At 46.7% G+C, this 20,081-nt stretch overlaps 1 long non-coding RNA gene across 7 annotated transcripts; it reads left to right on the forward strand.

Annotated features, from left to right (window-relative positions):
* Nucleotides 1-17,027: 17,027 nt before the first annotated feature.
* Nucleotides 17,028-19,685, forward strand: LOC127001599 (uncharacterized). 7 transcript variants are annotated; one of them, XR_007755352.1, is made up of 5 exons: nt 17,028-17,602; nt 17,677-17,750; nt 17,899-17,972; nt 18,199-18,963; nt 19,102-19,685. It is a non-coding gene; the product is annotated as an uncharacterized LOC127001599 (long non-coding RNA). The 7 variants fall into 7 exon arrangements; XR_007755350.1 differs by having other exon boundaries at nt 17,825-17,972; nt 18,199-19,685; XR_007755347.1 differs by having other exon boundaries at nt 18,199-19,685.
* Nucleotides 19,686-20,081: the final 396 nt, after the last annotated feature.

Consider the following 20,081-nt stretch of genomic DNA (forward strand, 5'->3'; position numbering starts at 1 on the left):
TCTTTCTCCTTTCCAGTTTCTTTTTCTTTGCTTTCTTTTCATTTGTGCTTTACTCCCCGGGGTCTCATTTCTTTCTCCATTTTCCCTCCTTTTCGTCCTTACTTTTCCAGGCGAGTCTCAATGCGTCCTTGCTCCTTCCCTGCCCTTCTCGCCCTTTCACCTTTCCCTTTCCTTTACTTCCTCGCCCTTGCCCTTCCTTACTCCTTCCTGCCTTACCTTCCCGCCCTCTTCCCTCCCCCTTTACCCACTCTCCCCTCCTTCCCTGTCTAACCCTCTTCTACCCCCTCCCCCTTTACCTCCTCACCCCTGCCTTTCTTTACTACTTTCCTGCCCACCTTTCCCCCCTCCCATTTTACTCCCCTGCCCCTGCCGCCTTCCGTATATACCTGTAGGGTCCGCTGACGGCAGGTTAGCGACTCCAAGACCCTGTTAGTGGGAACGCTTCTGGTGGCGGTGGGCGGGGTGCGTCCCTTAGGTCCTCTCCGCCTCCTCCTCCTCCCCAGCAGGGCAGTAACGGGGCTGAGGGCGTCGTGGACCGTAACATTAGCGAGGGAGTGAGGTTGACTTTTACGTGGAAACCAGACGCCGCCAGTCAAGGTGATCACGGAGGAGGAGGAGGAGGTGGGGGAGGAACAGGTTAAGATGCCGGAGGAGGAAGAGCAGCAGGTTGTATGCAGCCAAGGCAGCCGAGGGGAAGGCACGCCGCTGCAGTCACTTTCAGGATCACACGGAGGGACGAATTACACGAGGCTGGAACGAGTAACTTCATTCTTGTGTGCACGAAGGTTACATGAGAGAGCAAAAACACTACTACAACCAAGATCATCACCATTATCGTTTAACGTCCATTTATTCCCTATGGTGGGTTTGGACGGAATATGAGCCTCCTCCACTGTTGCCGGTCCATAGCCATTTCTTCCGTGATGTGCAGCCTCCTCATATCTTCCTGGTATGCGTGGAAAATAGAGGAAGTCCTGGGATAAATGGTAATATAAAATGGATGAATAAAAAAAAAGATTCTGCATTAGTTTTGGAAAATAGAAACAAACATTGGACAGATGATGGGAAACTAAATTAAACCATGAAACCCAAGACCAAAAAGTGTAGAAAGAAGACAAATCTATGAGAAGGGAGGCCAAGAATTAAATAGCAGGGAAGGAAGATGAAATGATAAGGAAGGGCCAAGGACTGAATCGTACAGGAAGAAGAACCAAAGACGACAAACCAATAAGGAGGAAGAACCAGTGACTAAACTATTATAACATACAGAAAAGAAGACATTTGTTACCTTTTGTTATGCCCTTTAACTGACTCCTCTGCTGTAAAAAAAAAAAAAAAAAAAAGTAAGCAAGCAAGCATTAGAAAGGACCCCAGCAAACTCTAATCTTCCGCAACACACTCATTACATGGCGAGCACGCGGCCGGACCAGGATGCCGCCACACACACACACACACACACACACACACACACACACACACACACACACACACACACACACACACACACACCTGGAGGATCCCCGAGCGCGCCACCCTGCTGTGTAGCGCTTACCTGCAAACACGTGCGCCCTTACTATGCACGCCGCGCCCCGGGACACTCGCGCGGGCACGCCAGCACTGCTCCCGTGGGTGGTGTGCGGGGGCCGCCCAAGCATATATTCCGCTCAGCACCGTGTAGTCTTTGTCGTTATTACATTCTAACTTTTGGCTGCAATTTCTTAGCATCGAGCACGTATGAATCCCGCAAGGCCCGCATATTTCTCGAGTGTCTGTGTGGTTGGCGCCTTCTCTTGGGTGACGCGCGGGTTGTACCTCATTAACTAAAAACGTAATATTTTGCTAACTATTGTCAATGTACTCTTGTAAAACTATCCATATCTAACCTTTTCACTCCTCTTCTAATTATTCTCAGTGTATTTTCCGTTATAAGGTAAACTCGAAGCTCTTTCCTAACATGGCGCCACTATAAACACTTGCCTGCGCCATGACGGGCTGGGGCCAACTACCATCCAGGCCCCTTAAGAGAGTCTACCGGTGCTATAGGCGTACACGTAAAAAAACTAAAAATAAATAAATAACCTAAATTTTTATAGTCACATTCGGGTATATGAGCACGACTCAGCACTGTCTTAGTCTTTAATCCTGGTCTCAGCCACTGTGCCGAGGTAGCTTGCTCTGGCCTCTGTCACAATCTTACCCACCTCTTAGCTAGCCAGTCACACACAACAGGGAATGGAGAGGAACTTTCACTTCAATTTCCCGCGAACAACCTGTAATATCGGGTCGCCCTGATGTGGCCTTCTGAGACAATGTTATTAAGTCAGTCACGCCTCGTTAGCCGATTTACATTACCTGTCGCGCTGCTCACCTGTCCTTCACCTGCGTCAGTATTCTTTATATGCACACACGTGGAGCCCGACAGGTAATATTAATAAGTTTTTTTTTTTTTGTCATTGTTAATTTGGTCTTGTTTATGATGAGTCAACGATACCGTTAGTGCCAAGGCGGGGCGTCACCTGTGTGTGTGTGTGTGTGTGTGTGTGTGTGTGTGTGTGTGTAGGATGCAGCCGCTGCGGTTGATACATAATACCATTCCGCCGACCGCCTCCCTCTTCCCCCCTTCTTCCATCACCCTCATTGGCGTCTCCCTTCCTCCCCTCCCCCCTTCCATCCCTCCCTCCCCCTTCCCCTCGTCCACCAGCGCCGCCGTCAAACTTCAGCCATTGCTACAACTTGGCTCTTCTTTATAACACTAACCTGCCCTAAGTTATCTCCGGGACGACGCCTCGGGGGCAAGTTATCTCCCCGAAGTTACGAGGCGGCCGCGGCAGACTGAGGGGAACACACGAGGCGGCTTGCGCAGTGGGAGAAAAATGATGAAAACACGAAAAAAAAAAACTAATGGCTCTAATGGCGAAGATTAAAGGGGAAGGCCTCGCTTAGATCACCTGGGCATATTAATTAAGGCTGTAGCTATTTACCTGGAAGTACAGATACGAGGGAAGGGAGGGAGAGGAGGGAGGGAGGAGATTCTTTTATCCTCTTCATTGTTCTTCCTCCTTCCTCTTTTCCTCCTTCCCTCCTTCCCCCTTTTTCCTTCAAGGTTTCCAATTCCCTTGAGGCAGTTTCGACCCTTTGCTATGTCCTCTCTCCTCCTCCTCACCTCCCCCTTCACCCCCCTTTTCCCTGCCATCTTTAACGGACTTTTTTTCCTCCTTTTCCCCCTCACCTTTTTCCTCCCTTTCTCCCTCTTCTGTGTTGTTTCATCATCTTTTCTTCTTTGCTATGTCCCTTCTCCTCCTCCTTTACTCCCCCTCTTCACCCCCCTTTTCTCTGCCATCTTTAACTAACTTTTTTTTCCGCCTTCTCCTTCTACTTCTTTTCCCCCTCATCTTTTTCCTCCTTTTCTCCCTCTTCCGTGTTGTTTGTTTCATCATCTCATTTGCTATGTCCCTTCTCCTCCCACTTTCTCTCTCTCTCTCTCTCTCTCTCTCTCTCTCTCTCTCTCTCTCTCTCTCTCCCTTCCTTTGCCATCTCTAGCTAACTTTTCTTCCTTCTCCTTTTCTCTCCTCTTCCTTATTCTTCTTTTTTTCTCCCTCTTCTGTGTTGTTTCATCATTTTTTCTTCTTAATCTTTGTCCTCCTCCTCCTGTTCTTCCTTTCAAGTCTTGTTGCTCATACTTTTATAAATCTTGTTGCTCCTCCTCCTCCTCCTCCTCCTCTTAACATGGCTACCTGGCGGGCATTTGGAGGAAGTACAGGTATGAGGAGGAAAAGATTATGGAGGGGAATGTTGGGGGCGTGAGGGGGGGAGAAGAGGAGGATACAAGATGAGTCACAACAGGGTGAGGGAGATAAAGGACGGGGATGAGGGGGAGGGGGAAGGGGGGGGGGAAGTAAACGAAGAGGAGGAAAGGAAAGTGAGTGTGAGTGTTTAGTGAAGAGGAGGCAAAGGAAAAAGAACAGGTGGAGGAGGAGAGTGAAAATAATGAGAGAGGAATATGGGAGGGAGGGAAGAAGTGTAGATTAAAGAGAAGGAAAGGGAATAATTAAAGAGAGAGAGATAAGAAGGAGGTAAATGGCCGTTAAGTGGAGGTTGTTAAGGAAATGGGAGAGGGAGGAAGTAAGAGGGTGTAATAGAAGGATATGGGAGAGAAAGGGAGGAGGAAGGGAAGACTTATAGAGACAGGGATGGGAAAGTGTGAGAGGATATTAAGTGGTTGTAAGGGAAGTAAGAGGAGGAAGAGTGAGGTTAAGAGGCACAAGGGTTGGAGAGTAAGAGGGTAAGAGCAATTCAAGAAGTAGAGATAGAGAACTGAGTGGGTGTTAAGTGGAGGCAGTGAAGGAAAGAGGACAAAGAGGTGGAGTGAAGTGGATAGGGAGGAGGAAGTGCGGGTGGGTGTAAAGAAGGGAATTAAGGGAAGGGGTGGAAAGGGAAGGATTAAAGGTAGGAAACGAAGGGATGGTTTGGGGGTGACTCACTGTGGAGGGAGTGGATGCCAGGGTACACGGATGACCTAAGCGTGAAGTGGGAAAATTACCAGATTAGGAAAAAAGGGATGGTGGAAGGATGACTCAGTATTGGTGGATGAAGAAAAAAACAGGTGTTCAGAGTGTCAGGTGGAATGGATGAGAGAACATTTAGATGGATGAGAGGTGGATGAAGAGGAAAAGTTATCAGGTAAAAAAAGGGAGGTAGGAGGATGACTCACTGTAGGTGGATGAAGACGATGGGTGCAGTATATAGTCAGGTGGAGTGGATGAAAGTACACGTAGATGGATGAGAGAAAAATGAGAGATAGTGATGTAGGTGGAAGGAAAGTATATATAGCAACACAAATGGATGACAGGTGGATAGAAGGCTTGGTATGGACAGGTGGCTTGGAGGAGAGGATGCCTGTCTGTCTGTGTCTGTCTGGGAAGCTTTCGTTCTCCGGCGGATGTTCAACGCTTGTGTGGCTTCGCTGGCAGATGTTGTGGAGCGCAGGTGGACGGAAGGGAAGGGAAGGCGTAGCGAGGGAAGTGGGTGGCAGGGCTGAGCTAACGGAGACGATGGGAGGGAAAATATATAGGCCATGGAAAGAAAGAAAGAAAGAAAGAGATAATAGGCAGAAAAAAAAGAGAGAAGGGAAGGAGAGCTGCGTTGTTTGTTCTGGAATAAGGAGGTGAGCGGAGATGAAGGGCCTGGGAAGAAAGGAAGAAAGAAAAAGATGATCGACGAAAAGAAGAGAAAAAGGAGATAATATATAGAAAGAAAGAAGGGGGAAGAAAGTGAAATGTGTTGTTGTTTTCTCTGGAAGCTGATGAAGGGGAGGAAAAATATAGGCCAGGGAGGAAAAAGAGAGAGAGAGAGAAAAAAAAAAGTATGAAAAAAGAGAAGAGAAAAAAGATGCGTTGTTTTGGAAGCCATTGAGGAGATGAAGGAAGATGAAGGGCCAGGGAAGAAAGAAAGAAAAAAGATAAAAATAAAGAGAAGAGAAAAACGAGACAGTAGATAGAAAAGAAGAAAGGGAAGAAGATGTATTGCTGTGGAAGATGATGGAAGGTGAACGAAGACGAAGGGGGGTGAAAAATAAAGGCCAAGAAAGAAAGAAAGAGATAATTGGTATAAAAAAGAAGAAAAGAAAGGAAAAAAAATGCTCTGTTTTGTAAGTTGCTGATGAGGAATTAGACGAAGATGAAAGGGGAAAAATACAGGCCGGGGAAAAAAGATAGAAAAAAAAATAATAGATAAAAAGGAGAAGGGGAAAAAAGGGAGATACGTTGTTTGTTCTGGAAGGTGCTGAGGGGGAGGTGAACGGAGATGAAGAGGGGAAGATATAGGCCAGGGAAGAAAGAAAGAGATAATAGATAGAGGAAATAAGGGAAAAGGAGATAGTAAACAAAAACGAGAAGAGAGGAAAAAAGAAAAAGATGTATTGTTTGTTGTGGAGAAAATATAGGCCAGGAAAAGAGAAAAAAGAGAAGAAGAAAGAAAGAGATGTATTGTTTGTTGTGGAAAAAATATAGGCCAGCGAAAGAGAAAGATAACATAAAGAATAATATAAAAAAACCGACGATATATAAAATGAAAACAATAGTAAAAAGATATGAAAAGAAAAGAATGGAAAAGAGAGAGAGAGAGGTGTTTGTCTGAAAGCTGCTTAGAGGCGAATCATGTCGTAACGCATCGCTTCAGAAACTTTGCCTTTATTTGTATCGACGAGTTTTGAAGAGAATAAAAGGATGGAGCGAAGAAAGGAGGAAAACATGAGTCTCCAGGATATACAAACAACAACAACAACAACAACAACAAGACTCGAATAATAATAGTGTAGTTTAAAGAAATGAAATATGTGATTGTTTTGGTAATGATGAAATAAGTGTTAAGGGAAGAGGGAGGAGGAAGGACTGTAATTATGAGATGTGGCAAGGAAATGAGATGAGTGGGAGGAAGAAGAGGAGGAGGAGGGGGAGGAGTACCAGCCCTCCCCTCCCCCCGCCCCCCTCATAGCGACAACAGGTGTTATAATATTGCGGTGTTTCAGAGGATGAGGAAGATTGACCTGCCTCCTCCTCCTCCTTCCCCTCTTCCTCCTCCTCCTCCTCCTCCTTCACCTCCCATCCCCTCTCCCTCATATTTTTCCTTCTTCACCTCATCATCATCTACCCCACTCCCCCCCTTTATTATTTTTTCCTACTCCGTCACCACCCTCTCCTCCTCCTCCTCCTCCTCCTCCTCATTCTCTTTTTCCTCCATTTCTCTTTACCTTCATTAATAATTCAAATTCCTGACTAAAGATATACAATAAGCATTAATTCTCTCTCTCTCTCTCTCTCTCTCTCTCTCTCTCTCTCTCTCTCTCTCTCTCTCTCTCTCTCTCTCTCTCTCCAATCAGCGAGTTTTTATGCGTTGTTAATTATCAGTTGTTTGGGTGTGTCTGTCTGTCTGTCTGTCTGTGTGTCTGTGTGTTGGTCTGTCTTTGTCTATGTCCGTGTGTGTGTTCGTGTGTTGTGGTAAATATTATAAATGGTGGTGATTGGTGTTGCCTTGGTGGTGGTGGTGGTATTGAGGATGGTGATTTGTGTTGCCTTGGTTGTGGTGGTGATAGTGGTGATTGTGGTGGTGATGATGAAGAAAATATTTATTCATGGTTCTAATGGTGGTAGTGATAACGGTGTATACAGGTGTTGACTTTTGCTTTATTTTCCTTTTTTTTCTCTCCCTCTTAACAGTAACTAATCTATCTTTAATCAGGTTTGTAAGTGCTTTTTTTTTCCATGATTAAGAGTCGAACCTGGGAACACCACAAGGTTAGGTAGACAGCAGATGACTTTGTGACCACTGAGATAAAATTGTGATGTTGGAGGTGGCGGTGGTGGTGGTGATGGTGTTCTTTGTTTTGGTGGTGATAGTGGTGGTGGTTGTGGTGGTGGTTGTGGTGGTGATAGTGATGGTGGTGGTGGTGGTGGTAGATATGGTAGTGGTTGTGGTGGAAGTGAAGAGAGAGAGAGAGAGGAACATGATATTGAACAAAGAAAAAGATAAAGAATAAAACGTCTCCTGCTTCTACCCTCCCCCTTCCCTCCACCCTTCCACCCTTCCACCCCTCCACCAATCTGACCGCACTTTCCCCTACTCTCGCCCCTCCACTTTCCCTATAACCCGATCTCCCCGTCCCTTAATTAACTCCCCGCCACACCCAACTTTCCCTTCTGACCTTCACGTGTAACAGTAGCAGCAGCAGTAGCAGTAGTAGTAGTAGTAGTAGTAGTAGTAGTAGTAGTAGTAGTAGTAGTAGTAGTAGTAAAAGTAGTAGTGGTAGAATCAGTTCTTTTTAATTGGTTGTGTTTTTTGGTGTCAGTTCTTGGGGTGAAAGTTATTAGTGGTGGTGAAGGTGGTGGTGATAGTGGTGATACAGGTGGTGGCGCCATGGAGGGGCCGGCCTTGTCTCCCTGCCCCTCGATCGCCACCTCATCGCCAATCACACGGATGAACTAATCGTTGCCTGAACTGGCGAGCGACGAAAACCTGTGCGGGTGAGCGAAAGACTGTGGAAGGCGCCTGGAATATATAATGAACTACTACTACTACTACTACTACTACTATGGCTGCTACTCTGATTCGTGTTGTACGGGGTATCAAATCACCCTCGTTATGCTCTCCCGTCCCTCCATTATCGCATTGTGTGGCTGTATAATTAGTGCCTGGGAGGGGGCGGGGGTGGCGCTGAGGGGGGGCACTGAGGTTTGAAGGGTGGGTGGACGGGGCTTGCATGGGGCGCGGAGGGCATGGGCAACGGACACGCGGCATTAGGACTAAAGGGCTAAACAACACCCCCAGCAAACAAGAAAGACGTTGGATAAAACACACACACACACACACACACACACACACACACACACACACACACTTATAACCACCCCCTACATAACCTCCTCACACTCTAGCCTAACCTCACCACCCCACTGTATTACCCCCAAACTATCCTTCCCTCCCTACAACCTCCTCACACACACCTCCTCACCCCACTGTATTGCCCCCAACCTGCCCCCACAACCTCCTCACACGCTTGCCTAACCTCACCACCCACTGTATTGCCCCCAACCTATCCTCCCCTCCCCACAACCCCACATCCCCAACACCTCTCCCTCCCTCTCCCTCATAACCCCTTCAGAATACTCCCTTGACCCTCCTGCCCCAACGACCTTCCTCGACATTCCCCTACCCAGTGTTTTGAACCTCGTCCGTACACCTCAAGCCCCCCACCCCCCACCCACCCCCTAAACTAACAACCTCATAAGCTCATTACGTAGGACACGACATCGCCCACATCCTCCACCCACAACATCTCGTCCTTAGTTGCGACACGAAGGAGTAACGGCAATCCTCTCTTGTCCTTTTTCCGAGTAGCTGAATAAAATAGTGTCACTTTTGAAGCACTGTACACACACACAAAGAGAGAGAGAGAGAGAGAATGGCAGTTATTACCCAGGCTTGGCGGTTATCCAGGCTCACATCCCCCCTCCCCCCTACTCCTCCTCCTCCCTCCCTTTCTCCTCTCCTCCCCTCCCTCTATGTCTCATCATCCTGCCTGCTGTCCACCTCTCCACTCCCACCCACGACCCCAACCCTCTTATCTCCACCACCGCACCTCCCCCCCCCCTCCCCCCCTCAACCACCCAAGCACAACCAACACTTCTTATGCATCACCACCCAAGTTTTCTTTCACCTCCAATCCTCCAGTCGTTGAAATTCACCTCCACATTCGCCTCCACATTCACCTCCAATCCACCACCACTGCCCACCACCACCCAGCAAGAACCAACACCCCTCCGTATGCATCACCACTCACAGGTCTTTCCCGCCAACTTCCCCACCATCTGAGAAACCCACCACCATCACCACCACCACCACCACTTGCATCACCACTACCTCTTCCACCATCGCCACCGCCTCCATTATCTCAGGAAACCCCAAACACTCCCCACCACCCACATATTCAAACATAATATTCCCCTTCCCCCATCTCCCCCTTCCCCTTCTTCCCTCCTCTCCTTCCTGCCCCTCTCCCCTCCTCTCCTTCCTGCCCCTCTCCCCCTTCCTGCCCCTCTCCCTCTTTCTGGCTCCCCCCTTCTGCCCCCTTCCCTCTTCTGCCTCCTGCCCTCTTCTATCCCCCTTCCCTCTTCTATCCTCTTTCCCTCTTATATCCCTTTTCCCCCTTCCCTCTTTTGTCCCTCTCTTCAGCCCACCTTCCCTCTCCTGCCTCCTCCCTTTTGACCCCTCTGCCCCCCCTCCTCCTCCCCTCCCCTCCCCCCTCAGAGTGGCCACACACACACCTTCACGTGGGCCAGTTTAATGAGTTTGTGAGGCGGTGTTACCTGAGAGGGCGGCGTCCTTAGGTGATAGGAACCCCTCAACGGCCTGCCTCCCTTACCTGCCCGCCGCTCTTACCTGTGTGTCCCCCTCCCCCCACTCCTCCTCCTCCCTCCCGTTGCCCCACTTAATGTAACACCTCCTGCCCCCTTCCCTACCCCCCTCCCCCCCTCCATCCTCTCTTCTCTCTGTAATACCGTCCTCACCTCGCCTCTGCTTCCTGGAATAGCTACCACCTCTACGCCTCCTCCTCCTCCTCCTCCTCCTCCTCTTCCATGTCACCCTATGGAGCCTCCCACCTTTTCCTGTTGTAATTGTTTCTGCTTCTGCTGTTTTTGTTCTTCGTCTTTTTTTTTTCCACTATTCTTCTCTACTCACCTCAACTCTATTCACTCTCCATTCCTATCCTTGCCTCTTTCCTTTCCTTTCCTCTCCTCTGCTCTTCTCTTCCCCTCTCCTTCCCTTTCCTTTCTTATCCTCTCCATTTCTTTCTTTTCCTCCTCGCCATACCTTTCCTCTCTTATCCTCTCCTCTTCTTTCATTTCCCCTCCTTTCCTTTCCTTTCCTCACTTCTCCTTTCCTTTCCTTCCCTTCCCTTTCCTCACTTCTCCTTTCCTTCTGACCTCCTCCTCCTCCTCCTCCTCCTTTCTTCACCCTCCCTTTTCAAACCCGCGTCAGCACACCCCCTCACCGCCTCTGCTCATTCACACACCCAGGCGAATGCAACCTTTCCCCATTCCTCCTCCCCATTCATCCAACCACGCCTCAGGGACCCAGGTCATTCCTCGAGAGAGAGAGAGAGAGAGAGAGAGGAGAGGAGAGGAGTGCTTTAGATCATGGAAGATGGAAGTAGAGGTGGAGGAAAATAGTAAGGATGATGGAGCTCCTGTAGGACATATGAAAGTGAAAGTGAAGGAAGGGAAGGAGGAGATGGAGTGAAGGAAAGGAGGTGGAAGAGGCGGTGGAGGAAGCTACAGTAGGAAAGAGTGGAGGTGAAGGAAGGGTCGGAGGAGGGAGAAGAGTGGAAAGCAGTGTAGGAGGTGGAGGTGGAAGAGGAGGTGGAGGGAGCTGCTGTAGGAAATAATTGGAGGTGGAGAGAGAGTGGAATGCAGTGGATGGGGCGCAGAAAGGGGTGTGGATGGAGCTTCTGTAGAACTAGGAAGGTGGAGGTGAAGGAGGGAAGGGAAGAGGGAGTGGAGTGAAGATAAGGTGGATGATGGAGTTACTGTAGGACAAGGAAAGAAGTGGAGGGGAGTGGAGTGTAGAGGTGGAGTACAGTGGGGGAGATGACGTAGTGCAAGAAAGGTGGAGGTGGAGGAAGGGACGGAAGAGGGAGTGGAGTAGAAGAGTGAGGAGGTGGAGTGGAGTGGAGTGGGGGAGGTGGCGTCCCTGTGTCCTGGTGCCCAATACCTGGCGGCCACTCACCAAGGACGCGACTCACCTGCCAACCCACCCGCTCACCCACCTGCCCACCTGTCCGCCTCACCCCCACCCCCCTCCCTCCCCCCTAGCAGCAGCATCCGGGGACGTTGCGCCATCTCAAGACTCTAGCGCTTCCTCTTCGACTCCCGCGGCGCCTCGTGTTGTGTGCAAGGGCTTGGCGGTGACGTGGTTGGTGATTTCAGACTTCGATGCTCTTTTTTTTTATCGGGATTTGAATAGGATTGTGAAGGAAGGATATATGCGTGTGTCCTCCTGAGCCTCTTCCTTGTTCTCCTCCTCTTCCGCCTCCTCCTCCTCCTCCTCCTCCTCTTTTCTTCATCTTTATCTTCTTTCCGTTTTGCCTACCTACATATTCTGATTTGTTAGTAGTAGTGGCAATAGTAGTAGTAGTAGTAGTAGTAGTAGTTTTGTGTGATAATCTTCCTATTTTTTTTTTTTTTTTTTTAGGGCGTTTTCATTTAGCATTACAAGGTCTCTATCATCACCATCATCATCATCATCATCATCATCATCGTCATTTACGTTTTGTTGTTGTTGTTCCTCTTTTTTTTCATTTCTTTTTTCCCTTTTATTCCGTTTTCATATGGTAGTATTTCCAAGTCTTCATCATCATCGTCGTCATTATTTTCTTCCTCTTCTTCCTCTTCGTTTTCTTTTCCTTCCCCTTCCTTATCATTATCACCATCTACCTTAATTTCTTTTCATTCTTATCTTTTCTTTACTTTTCTCTACTTTTCTTTCCCTTCATTCGCAGCCTCTTATTCTTTTGTATCTTTCTTAACATTCATATTTATCTAACTCCACTTTCTTTTTTATTTTACTTCCTTTCTTTTTTTTCTCCTCAGCCTCTTTTTTTTTTTTTGTTTTTTTTTTTTTTTTTTTTTTTTTTTTTTTTTTTTTATTTTTTTTTTTTTGTTTTTGTTGTTAATCCTCCTCCTCCTCCTCCTCCTCCTCCTCCTCCTCCTCCTCCTCCTCCTCCTGTTTCTCTTCTCTCTTTTAATTATTTTTGACTTTTATTTTCTGGAAAGAATTTTTACCTGTGGGCCAAGATCCAAAGAAAAAAAAAAAAAAAAAAAAAAAAAAAAAAAAAAAAAAAAAAGTAAGGAGGGAAGGAAGAGGGGAAGGAAGAGGAAGGGAGAGGAGATATATATATAATGAAGGAGGAGGAGGGGAGGAAGAAGAAAAAAAGAAGAAAGGAAAGGGAAGAATGTGACATGGAAGGCGATAGCGATATATCAGGAGAGGAGAGGAGGAAGAGAGAAAGAAGGATGAAGAAGGTAAATCTCTAGTAAGGAATGAGAAAAGGAAGGAAAGATGATGGAGAGAAGAAGAGAATGAATGTGATGGGAGGAGATATATTATGAAGGACGGAAGGAGAGAGAAGATAAGTCTGTAGAGGGAAAGGAGAAAAGAAAGGAAACAGGAATGAGGAAGAGAAAAAAATGGGAGGGAAAATAATCAGTATGGAGGAAAATAATAAAGATAGGGAGGAAAAGGAAAAAGAGATGAAAATAAATAAGGAAAGGAAGAAAAGGAAAGACAAGAATAGGGAAGGGGGAAAGGAAGTAGAGATAAAGGGAAGGGGGAAGAGAAGAATGGAAGGATGGAAGGAGATAGATAGGGAGAATAAGAGGAAGGAAGGGAGAATAAAAGGAAGGGAGAGGAAGGGACAAGCGTGTATAGGTCTAAGGTGTTTCTCACTTAGGTAACTTCCGTCTCTCTCTCTCTCTCTCTCTCTCTCTCTCTCTCTCTCTCTCTCTCTCTCTCTCTCCAGTTGCTCCCATGAGGTGTTTCTGACTGACTGGGAGAGAGAGAGAGAGAGAGAGAGAGAGAGAGAGAGAGAGAGAGAGAGAGTTTTCCTCGGTAACACACTCCATTGAGACTCCGCTAAACACCCCTCCTTTCTCTCCCTCCCCCTCCCCCTCCCCCTCCCCCCTCCCCCTCTTCTTAACAATGCCGTGTCTCACTCTCCGGCGGCGCCATTAGTGTATTGCGTTGTATTGTGGTGTTATTATAGTGGTGGTGGAGGAGATGGGGGTGGTGGTGGAGGTGGTGGTGATGAAGATGACATAATTTTGCCTCATAATAATTCTTTTCTCTCTCTCTCTCTCTCTCTCTCTCTCTCTCTCTCTCTCTCTCTCTCTCTCTCTCTCTCTCTCTCTCTCTCTCTACTACTTTGGCTTGTGATGAACGTTTTCCTCTTCCTCCTCCTCCTCCTCCTCCTCCTCCTCCTCCTCCTCTTATTCTTCTTCCTCCTCCTCCTTCTCCTTCTCTTCCTGCTCCTTTCATATTTCATTGAGGCAAGTTTCTCTTCATTTCTTAGTCATTATCTGGATGCTGCAAAACTTCCGCCAATTGTAGTAGTAGTAGTAGTAGTAGTAGTAGTAGTAGTAGTAGTAGTAACAATAGCAGTAGTAGTATAATGGTCGCAATAATAATAACAAGGGAAAGTAGTAGTAGAAGTAGTAGTAGTAGTAGTAGTAGTAGTAGTAGAAGTAGTAGTAGTAGTAAGGGCGTAGTAGTAGTAGTAGTAGTAGTAGTAGGAGATACAAGGTCTTCTCTCTTGTCCTCCTCCCCTTCCTTCTTCTCCTTCTTCCTCACTCGCGAGCCCTCCAGCGATACACCTTCCTTCACCCTTTCCCTCCATCCCTCCCTCCCTCCCTCCCTCCCTCCTCCCGTGCCTCCGGTCAACGTGGAGCAGGAGAAAGAGAGACAAGGAGAAGGAGAAGTGGAGGTGTGAGAGGGAGAGGATGCTGGGGGGGGGGATAGGGTGACGTGGGCAGGTGCATAATGGCCGGGCCCGAGGCGGTTTCAAGGAGGAGGAGGAGGAGGAGGAGGAGGAGGAGGAGGAGGAAGAAGAAGGAATAAGAAGGGGGGGAGGACTCCGTGGCAAACTGGTTACCTTCCTCCCCCCAACGCACACACACACACCATATCTGACTAGAGAGAGAGAGAGAGAGAGAGAGAGAGAGAGAGAGAGAGAGAGTAGCCTCCCTCCCTCCCTCCACGTGGCTATCACCTTCCCCTAGAGAGTGAGAGTAAGTCTACCGACACGACTCTGCAAACACCTGTAATAATTCTCTTTTCTTTCCTCCACAGGTAAGCGAGCGGCGCCGAGGAGGAGGAGGAGGAGGAGGAGGTGGTTGCTGTTAGTGGTGGTGGGGGCAAGACAGTGCTACACCATGTTCGTAAGGGTGAGTACTGTGCCTTGAAGCTGATGGTTAATAGATGTAATGGAATCGAAGTGGTGGTGGTGGCGGGGGGAGTTAGGTGAGGGGAGTGGGAGGGAGAGAGGTGCTGGATTTTTTATTTATTTATTATTTTTACAGCAGAGGAAACAGTGCAAGGGCGTAAAAAAAAACAATAATGAAAAAAAAAAAAAAGCCCGCTACTTACTGCTCCTGGTAGTAGATGGTATGGTATACTGGATAGGTGGTGGTGAAGTGGTGATTTTGGTGGTGATATTGGGTTGGTGGTGATGATAATGAAGTGGTGAAAGTTAACAGAAGTGGTGGTGAAAATATTATATAGAAAGTGATGAGAAAAAAAAGTTGTGGCGGTGGAAAAAGATGAAAAAATAGGACCCGCCCTGCTTGCCCCTCCCCTTCCCCCTCCCCCCACCCCTTGCAGCATCCTTCCCTCCATCTTGCCCACCCCCCACCCCCACCCCCACCCCTTGCAGCATCCCTCGGCCGGAACGCTCTTATCACGGGGCATCTATGAACCCCCTCACGCCGCCCAAGTTTCCCGAATCCACCACTGCCGCCTCCGCCCTTCCTACGCCCTCCACACACACACACACTCTCCCTTCCTCTCCTTTCCTTTCCTCCACACGCCTTTCTTCCTTTCCTCTCAAGCTTTTCCTCCTCCTGATACCTTTTTTCCTTCCTTCCTTTCCTTTCCTTTCCTCCACACGCCTTTCTTCCTTTCCTCTCAAGCTTTCCCTCCTGAAACCCTTTCTTCCTTCCTTCCTTTCCTTTCCTTTCCTCCACACGCCTTTCTTCCTTTCCTCTCAAGCTTTCCCTCCTGATACCCTTTCTTCCTTCCTCTCCTTTCCTTCCTTTCTCCTCCTTTCCTTGGTCCCCGTTTTTCCTCTCCTTTTCCTCCTTTCTCTTTTTCTTTTTCCTCCTGCCTCCTGCTCTTCCTTCCTCTCCTTTCCTTCCTTCTTCTTTTCTTGGTCCTCGTTTCTCCTCTCCTTTTCCTCCTTTCTCTTTTCCTTCACCTGTTGCCTCCTCTTTTCTTCTTTTCTTTTCTCTATTCACACCTGACCTTATCTCTCCTCCACTCTTTCCCTCCTCTAATGTGCTTCGTCACTCTCCTTCCTTCCTCTCTCCTTTCCTTTGCACACCTCTCCTCTCTTCGCTTTCTTACCCCCATTTACTCCTTCCCTCTCTTCCTTCACTTCTTTCCTTTGCTATTTTTCCTCTCCCTCACTCCTTCCCTTCTTCATTCTCGTTTCCCTGCACTTCTTAATTCCCTCTTCTCCTTTCCCCTCTTTCCACCAATCTCTTTCCCCTGTTTCTCCTTGTCTTCTCTCCTCCCTTCTTCTCTCTCTTTTCTTTCACACCAATTCCTTCCCTCCTTTCCTTCTCTCTTATTTACTTTATTCCTATCTTCGGCTTACTCCCGTTCTTCCTCTCTTCTTTTTCTGTTTCTCATTATTTTCATCCTTCACTTTGTCTCCCTTATTTCTCTCGGTTAATCGTCACCCCAGCCTTCCCGTCCCCCTCCCTTCTTTCCCCCTTCCTCCTCTCTTCCCTTCTTTCTCTCTGCCTCCTCTCTTCCCTTCCTTCCTTCCACACCTTCACCCCAACTTAATCTCCTCCCTTCTTCTCTTCCTCACCCCATCACCCCAACCACACCTCCATTCCTCCCTTTCTCATCCCGCTACACCAACTTCCTCTCCTTCCTTCATCACCCCAACCTTCTCTCCTCCCTTCTGGTCTGTCTTCCTTCCTCACGTCCTCTCCTCCCTTCCTCCCTTCCTCCCTTCCTCACTTCCTCATCGTCGTGTCGTCTAGTGAGCGAGGCGGCGGAGGGAAAAACAGGCCATTAAGCACACGTCTGATGGGAGTACCTTTGCTCTTTTTCCCTTCGTGTCCCCCGCGGCGCCGCTGTCAGGGTGAGTGGCTTGATTAGTCTTCGTTATGAGCCGCTCCGTTCCTTCTCCTTGGCTGGCACTCCGACCCTCGACACATGCTGGAGGGGCGTGGCGGGGCAGGGGGAGGGGGAGGAGAACGGGGCGCGTGTTTGGCAGTGAGGGAACCTTTGTATTTTTTATCTTCTTGTTCTTCTTCGCTTTGCTGTATTTTCTTTTTATGGTTATTGCTACTCTGTCTTTCTCTCTTCTTCGTTTTCTTTTTCTTCTTTGTCGGCATTGTCTTCGTCGTCTTCTTCTTCGCCTCTTTCTTCGTCTGCGTCGTCGTCTTCTTTGGTCGGTTTTCTCAGACGCTTGTACTTTTCACATCAACCACATATACAAAGGCCAAAAAAGGGTCCTCATGAATGCCTTTTTTCACGTTCACGGTACAGAGGCATCGTCAGTCTACCACCACCAGGGTCATAAAACTACCCATGGAAATACCCACAACCGCTACGAAAGCCTTGTCAAACGTGTGTACCTGGGCTCAAAGGACGGAGAGGAAAGAGCAGCAGCCTGGCAGAAGGTGGAGGGGGAGGGGGAAAAGAGGGACGTGTGTGTGGGGGGAGGGAGGGAGGGGAAGTGTTAGCGGGGGACGCGGAAGAAAGAAAGGTGTGCAAGGCGATAAAAACGTGTTATAACAATGAAAGTTGGCAAGGAACGCGACGAACACAAAGAAGAACAGAGGGGGGGAAAAAAACCCTGGAAAAATAAGAGAAAAGTAGGATGATGAGGAGTGAAGGTGGAGGGAGGGAGGGGAATGGGTGTGGGGAGGAGAGGTAAGGAGAGGAAGAAAAGCATAATTATGATGTCGAGGAAGGAGGAGGAGGAGGGAGTGGTGGAGGGTGAGATGCAAGGAGGAGGAGAAAGGAAGTAAAAGTGATAAAGATGATAATTTAAAAACAGGATGGCGAGGGTGGGACGAGTGTCAGGCGAGGTGTGAAAGATAGAAAATAAGCAGGAAAGAAAGTAAGCAAGTATATGATGATGGAGATGAGGAGGGGGCGGCGGATGAGGTGTGAGAACAGGAAAAGAAGAAAAGGAAAGTAAGAAAGTAGATAAAGAAAATGAAAAAGGGACGATGCAAGAGGTGGAAGAACAAGAAAAGAAGAAAAGGAAAGTAAGAAAGTAGATAAAGAAAATGAAAAAGGGACGATGGAAGAGGTGGAAGAACAAGAAAAGAAGAAAAGGAAAGTAAGAAAGTAGATAAAGTAAATGAAAAAGGGACGATGGAAGAGGTGGAAGAACAAGAAAAGAAGAAAAGGAAAGTAAGAAAGTAGATAAAGAAAATGAAAAAGGGACGATGGAAGAGGTGGAAGAACAAGAAAAGAAGAAAAGGAAAGTAAGAAAGTAGATAAAGTAAATGAAAAAGGGACGATGGAAGAGGTGGAAGAACAAGAAAAGAAGAAAAGGAAAGTAAGAAAGTAGATAAAGTAAATGAAAAAGGGACGATGCAAGAGGTGGAAGAACAAGAAAAGAAGAAAAGGAAAGTAAGAAAGTAGATAAAGAAAATGAAAAAGGGACGATGGAAGAGGTGGAAGAACAAGAAAAGAAGAAAAGGAAAGTAAGAAAGTAGATAAAGTAAATGAAAAAGGGACGATGGAAGAGGTGGAAGAACAAGAAAAGAAGAAAAGGAAAGTAAGAAAGTAGATAAAGAAAATGAAAAGGACGATGGAAGAGGTGGAAGAACAAGAAAAGAAGAAAAGGAAAGTAAGAAAGTAGATAAAACGATGGAAGAGGTGGAAGAACAAGAAAAAGAGGTGGAAGAACAAGAAAAGAAGAAAAGGAAAGTAAGAAAGTAGATAAAGAAAATGAAAAAGGGACGATGGAAGAGGTGGAAGAACAAGAAAAGAAGAAAAGGAAAGTAAGAAAGTAGATAAAGAAAATGAAAAAGGGACGATGGAAGAGGTGGAAGAACAAGAAAAGAAGAAAAGGAAAGTAAGAAAGTAGATAAAGAAAATGAAAAAGGGACGATGGAAGAGGTGGAAGAACAAGAAAAGAAGAAAAGGAAAGTAAGAAAGTAGATAAAGAAAATGAAAAAGGGACGATGGAAGAGGTGGAAGAACAAGAAAAGAAGAAAAGGAAAGTAAGAAAGTAGATAAAGAAAATGAAAAAGGGACGATGGAAGAGGTGGAAGAACAAGAAAAGAAGAAAAGGAAAGTAAGAAAGTAGATAAAGAAAATGAAAAAGGGACGATGGAAGAGGTGGAAGAACAGGAAAAGAAGAAAAATAAATTAAGAAAGAATAAAAAGAAAATGAGAAAGGAACAACGCAAAAGGTCTTAAGAAAAGAAAAGAAAAAGAAAGTAAAAAAATATATAAAGAAAATGAGAAGGGAACGATGCAAGAGGTGTTAGAACAAGAAAAGAAGAAAAATATAAGAAAATACCGAAGGAAAATTAAATAGGAGTGTCAGGAAGGAAAGAACCATGAAAACAAAAAATATCTATTGAACGAGGTGGAAGAAAAGGAGGAAAACGAAGGAAGAAAATCATGAAGGAAAATTGAAATGGAGTGGCGGATGAGGTGCAACAGGAAGAAAAGAACCATGAAAATAAGGAAATCTGTATTGAGAATGGAAGGAACGATGGACGAGGTGGAAGAAGAGGAGGAAAACGAAGTAAGAAAATAATGAAGGAAAATTAAAATGGAGTGGCGGGTGAGGTGTGAGACGGAGAGGAAAAGCAAAAAGAAAAGAAAAAAAATAATGGAGGACGATAAAAGTGCATGAGAAGTAATATGAAGGAAAAAAGTTTGAAAATAATGAAGGAAAATTAAAATGGAGTGGCGGGTGAGGTGTGAGACGGAGAGGAAAGGCAAAAAGAAAGAAAAAAATAATGTTGGACGATAATAAGAGTGCATGATGATGAAGTAAAATTAAGCAAAAAAAAGTAAGAAAATAATGAAAGTAAGATGACGAGAGAGCGATTAATGAGGTGTTAGAACAAGGAAATCAGCAGAGAGAGAGAGAGAGAGAGAGAGAGAGAGAGAGAGAGAGAGAATAAAGATGACAAGAGAGCGGTGGATGCAAAATAAACAGGAAGAAAATGAGAAAAAAAAAGAAAGGAATGAAGTCGAGAGAGCGGTGGACGAACTGTAAGATGGAAAAAAAAAGCAGAATTATAAGAAAACAATAATTAAGACAAAAAAAAAAAACGGTGAATGAAGTGAAAAATAGAAGAAAAAAGTAAGAAAACAATGAATGAAATGAAGGATGAGGTGAGCGAGGTCGTGTAAGGAGAGAGAGAGAGAGAAAAAAAAAGGAAAACAAAAGAATGAAAATATTAAAGCAGACTTACGATGGAGGAAACGGAGGAGGAGGAGGAGGGAGAGAAGGGGCGGCAGGCGAGGTGAGCGAGGCCTTAACTTACTCTCCCGTATAACACCTGAAGGGGTTGGTGGAGGCGGAGGAGGAGGAGGAGAAGAAGGGGAGGAGGCGGGCGAACAGGTGAGCAAGATACAAGAAAAAAGAAGAAAAAGAAACACACACCTGCCCGGGAGACGTGGTAGCGTGGCGCCTCATCATCAGCAAACTTTTACTTTCTTGGGTGACGCTTGTGTGGGGCGCGAAGGGCGGGAGGGGCGGGAGGTAGCGAGGGATGGAGGGAAGAAGGGCGAGGGAGGAAGTCAGGGTTCTCGGCATC

Source organism: Eriocheir sinensis, chromosome 21 (assembly GCF_024679095.1).
Source record: "Eriocheir sinensis breed Jianghai 21 chromosome 21, ASM2467909v1, whole genome shotgun sequence".
In the NCBI taxonomy this organism is placed as follows: domain Eukaryota; kingdom Metazoa; phylum Arthropoda; class Malacostraca; order Decapoda; family Varunidae; genus Eriocheir; species Eriocheir sinensis.